The following is a 5,233-nucleotide window of genomic DNA, read 5'->3' as shown; positions in this document are numbered from 1 at the left end:
TATCGGAGGGAGTGACTACATAGCTTATGGGGAGGCCCTATAGAGGTCACAGAATTGTCTGTAACGCTTACTTGACGAGTGTAATCCGATTGCAGGAAAGAAATTTCTCATCGTGCAAAGGGACTCTCATGATCAGTTTCATTATTTAGTCAACAATTTGGTATTAATGACGTGCCGCTGTTCAGGTGGAATCGATTGTGATAGTGCCATGGATATGATTCGTAAGTTGGAGCGTTAATCAGGAGTTCTTTCCTAGCGGTGAGATCTTTTAACGAAACTTCAATATCCCACTACAGAGGGAGAGATGGCCATCTTAATAAAATCAGTTACATAACCGAATTTATAAAATGATATGCAGTATTAGCCCGATATTTACGACTCCTCTTTTCTGCTATTTGGTTGCCTTGAGATACTTTGTAGATGACGAGGCATTTAGCTATCTTAAGGGAATTTGAAAGCAGGGAGGCATCCTGTGACAGAGGTAGCGCATGCTCTTAGCACTCCATCACGAGCCAAGAAAAAGTTTAATATTCTAGTCCTGTGATGCAGGACATAACATATATTAAGCTGTTAAGAATAGATTTACTTACCTGATGACGAATACTTGGGAGAAATATAGCCTACGCCCTACTGTTGTACAGCATTTTAACAAGTAACGATACTTTAGCAATGTGAAAATGCGTGTGTGCTCTTATTTGTTCTGTCTTCGGAAACAACTTGTATAAAAGGAAGGAATCTACAATTCTTTCGAGAAATTTGAGGTGTATGGACAATAACATTCCGATTTCGGATTGGGTAAAATAGATTTTTTAAACTGGGAAGAGTCTACATAGGGGGTGAAACTGCAGTTCGAATTATATGCCCAAGCCGCACCTGCTTGTCTTGCAGTGTGCCACGGCCAGCGTAGCAGTGGTCAAGAGGGGTCGGCGACCAGAAGTTGCAGCTTATTATGTACTGAGCGGTCAGGTACAAGGGAAGAGTCGAGGTAGTCTGCTTTACAGGTTCACTATACACACGGTACATGGAGCTGGATTAGACTGGAGGTGACTCTTCAGTTTATTCCTCTTGAGATGCCATGTTGAAGTAAGATAATCAGCGCTACACTTGTAAAAAATATCATATGATGTATTTTCCATGTTTATATTAGTTAGTGTATTTCCTTCCACAATGTAGTTTCTGCAGGACTCCTATATGTAGGGGCAGGTATCTATAGTCGTGCTGGTCAGCCAGACCTTCGAATCCATTCTATCCCAACGCATCCATCAACACTTGACCCACCATCTCCTTCTTCCAATTAATCACTGTGGCTTCTGTTCCAGTTTCTCCTCTGATGACCTTGTCCTGCACCTCACCCTTCTCCAATTCCTCCAACTCAACTCCCATAAAGCTGCTACTTTTGTGTCCCTCGGCATAGAGGAAGCTTATAACTCTGTATGGCGTTCCGGTCCCCCTTTTAAACTCCAAACATATGCACTTCCAGTTAACTATGTCCACCTTTTTGCATCTTTCCTATCTAATTGTCTGTCCTTTGTTACTATTAGCTATACAAATCCCTGTACTGTTACAGGGGTCCACCCTCTCTTCTCTCTCTTATCTCCTCTACACTGCTGACATGCCCACACTAACTCATCAGTCCATCTCCTGTAGTATGGTGATGACACCGCTTTCCTCGCCCTCTGCTCTACGCTTCAGATATTCCAACGATCCTTCCAAATCTGCCTCAGTCAGTTTACCTCTAAGGGTAGCTAATGGCTCCTCAAGATAAACACCTCCAAAACCCAAGCAATAATTATAGGATGAAGCACCTGTGCCTTCTGCCCGCAAGACTTCTACCTTACCATTTACGACTCTCCTATCCAGGTAATTAACACACTAAAATATATTGGACTAACGCTTGACTGGCAACTAATGTAGTGACCTCACCTACTAACCATCCAACAGATAGCCCACAGTAGACTAAAACTACTAACAGACCGAGCCTAGGGATTACATTCCTCCTATACTCTCCTACAAAATCTTGATCTGAGCCATCTTCTAATAAGCCAATGTTGCATGGATATCTGCCCCATTAAAGTCCTATAAGTCCCTCCAGATAGTCAAACACCATGCACTCCATCTCGCTTCTGCATTCGTTTACTTTCCCCCACATGGATCCTCTACCATCTTATCAAATTACCACCCCTCCTCATCCGCATCAAACACCTCCACGCCTCCTAGACTATCAATAAACTAGGTTCTGATAACCCCATTGTCTCACCTCTGATCACCAACTCCTGTGTGCTGCTGTCTCTTCACAAATACATCCCTTCATCCTTAAACCTACACACTCCATATGCTATCCCAAAGCAACTTCAACCAACTTCCTTTCAAGACAATGAGATCTAAGCAAACATTTATCCCTCCTACCAGCTTTAACCCTTCCCCACCTACGCCACATCAGGGCTCCTCTCACCTACGTCTTTCATCTTGTACCTCTACTCTCCCCACACACCATTTCTCCTCCTCACCCTCTATCCTATCCACTGTCTGTATTCACATTATCTGCTTCACCTCCTATGTATCATCTCCATAGCTTCACCACCTAACAAGCCGCAAACTCATTACCCACGCCTCCCAACCTCTAAGGAACATCTTCTACGCTCCCACAATACTTTTCGCATAGTGCAGATCCTTCTGATGTTAAGAGAAAGTGGGTGTTCCAGTGTTTGTTTCATACAATAATATCACCTCATCACAGTTCTTTTTTAAATTGTACATATTTTTCATCCTTTTAGCAATCAGTCATTAACTGTTTTAATTTAAAATGTAAACCGTCCTCATATTTTTATTTTGCCATAATATTCATTATCTCTTTATGAACGCTCTTGGCTGAAGAGTGGAGTATTGTACTGCCAACACCCCTTCCCCTACTATATGGGTTGTGGGCGATGAAATAATAATAAAAATAGTAGCCACACTTTGACAGTAGGTCGCTATTCTAATATTACCACCCATCCTTATGTCCTTCCCAGTAGAAATTCACTTGTAGATCTGCAGGAGGCTACTCCCCTGCACTTTGGTGATTGTTGTTACCCATCCTTCCCACATAGGGCTACTAGGTAGACTGGCAGGAGCAATTCTCTAGTGCTAGAATAATAGCTAAACATCCTCTCTACATCAACAGTTACTAAAGAGACTTTATAGAGCTACTCTCTAGTGCTCAGTCAAAGGCAACTACCCCTCCCCAACTCCTAGGCTTCAGAGCCAAAGGAAAAACTCGAATTCTTCAACCAATGTTTAAATTTTCCGCAAATAGGAGGAGGGGAATTAGACTGTGGTACTATTCTGGGTCGGTCATCTTAGACTGTGTCGTAAATTTCCTGTTAATAGGAATTTGGAAGGGGAGGGACCCTCTGATTGGCTGGGGATTTTCCAGAGGGGGGCTAACTAATTGGACAGTTTAATTAATTAGTCAATTAATTTGGTATTAAAGGTGTATTAGTATCGACGAGGGCGAAGGGGTTGGGAATTTCGCAGAGGGGCAGGAAGGGTGGAAGGAGAGGGATGGGAGGTTTCTCAGAAGTATGAATTATTCATAGGGGGTCATAAATCAACCCCCAAGAGTCATAAACCACTTTTCAGAACAATAGGTGAGGGCCATAATTCAATCAGCTGTCACAATTTAATTAATCAGCATATCAATTAGACATCAAAAGTGGCATCGTACAGTCTTTGCTCCACTATTTACGGCATCTGGCGTGACGATATGGACTGTCACTGGGTGCCGAACGCGTTCTACATCTACATCTACATCTATACTCTTCAAACCACCGTGAAGTGCATGACAGAGGATACGTCCCGTTTTGCCAGTTATTAGGGTTTCTTCCCATTCCATTCACGTATTCACATATGGAGCACAGGAAGAATGATTGTTTGAATGCCTCTGTATGTCCCGTATTAGTCCTGTTTGGTACGGGTCTCATGCAGTTGACTAGAACCAGGCGTATTAATGATTTGTAAGCAATCTCATTTATAGATTAATTGGGTTTCCCCAGTATTCTACCACTAAACCGAAGTCTATCACCTGCTTTACTCACGATTGAGCGTATGTGATTATTCCATTTCAAATTCGTACAACGTGTTACACTCAGATATGTGTATGAGTTGGCCGATTCCAACAGTGACTCATTCATATTATAGTTACAGGACAGTGAGTTTTTCGTTTTGTGAAGTACATAATTTTACATTTTTGAACACTTAACGCGAGTTGCCAATCTGCACCACTTTGAAATCTTATCAGGATTTGACTGAATATTTATGCAGTTTCTGTCATACAAGACTTCATTTCAGATAACTGCATCATCTGCAAAAAGTCTGAGGTTACTATCAATAATGTCTGCAAGGTCCTTGATATACAACATAAACAGTAAGGGTCCCAACAAATTTCCCTGGGCCACGCTCGAAGTTACTTCTACATCTGATGATGATTCTCCATGCTGCGTCCTCCCTAACAAAAAGTCCACAGTCCAGTAACAAATTTAATTTTGTACCCCATATTATGAAACTTTTGACAACAATTGTAGGTGTGCTACTGAGTCAAATGTTTTCGGAAATCAAGAAATACTGCATCTACCTGCCTGCTTTGATCCAAAACTTTCAGTATGCCACGTGTGAAAAATTGAGAATTGGGTTCTACGTGATCGATGTTTTCAGAATCCATGCTGGCTGGCATAGCGGAGATCATTCTATTCGAGATACATCATTACGTCTGAGCTTAGAATTAGAATATGTTCCAAGATTCGATAACAAATCGATGTCAAGGATATTGGACGGTAGTTTTGTGGGATCACTTCTATGCCGGCCGAAGTGGCCGTGCGGTTAAAGGCGCTGCAGTCTGGAACCGCAAGACCGCTACGGTCGCAGGTTCGAATCCTGCCTCGGGCATGGATGTTTGTGATGTCCTTAGGTTAGTTAGGTTTAACTAGTTCTAAGTTATAGGGGACTAATGACCTCAGCGGTTGAGTCCCATAGTGCTCAGAGCCATTTGAACCATTTTTTTGGATCACTTCTACACCCCTTTCTCTAGACGGGTGTGACCTGCGGCTTTTTTTTTTTTTTTTTTTTTTTCAAGAATTTGGCACGGTTTTTTGTTTGAGCGATCTACGATACACTATGGTTAGAAAAGCGGCTAACTCAGCCGCAAATTCAGTATAGAACCCATAATGTCCTGGAGCTTTGTTCAATTTTAATAATT

General features: G+C 42.1%; 1 pseudogene; it reads right to left on the bottom strand.

Moving 5' to 3' along the window:
• Positions 1-445: 445 nt before the first annotated feature.
• Positions 446-615, bottom strand: LOC124803773 (annotated as a pseudogene).
• Positions 616-5,233: the final 4,618 nt, after the last annotated feature.

Source organism: Schistocerca piceifrons, chromosome 6, assembly GCF_021461385.2.
Source record: "Schistocerca piceifrons isolate TAMUIC-IGC-003096 chromosome 6, iqSchPice1.1, whole genome shotgun sequence".
NCBI classification, from domain to species: Eukaryota; Metazoa; Arthropoda; class Insecta; order Orthoptera; family Acrididae; genus Schistocerca; species Schistocerca piceifrons.
The sequence above is the reverse complement of the archived record's forward strand: the minus strand, read 5'-3'. Positions and strand labels throughout refer to the sequence as shown.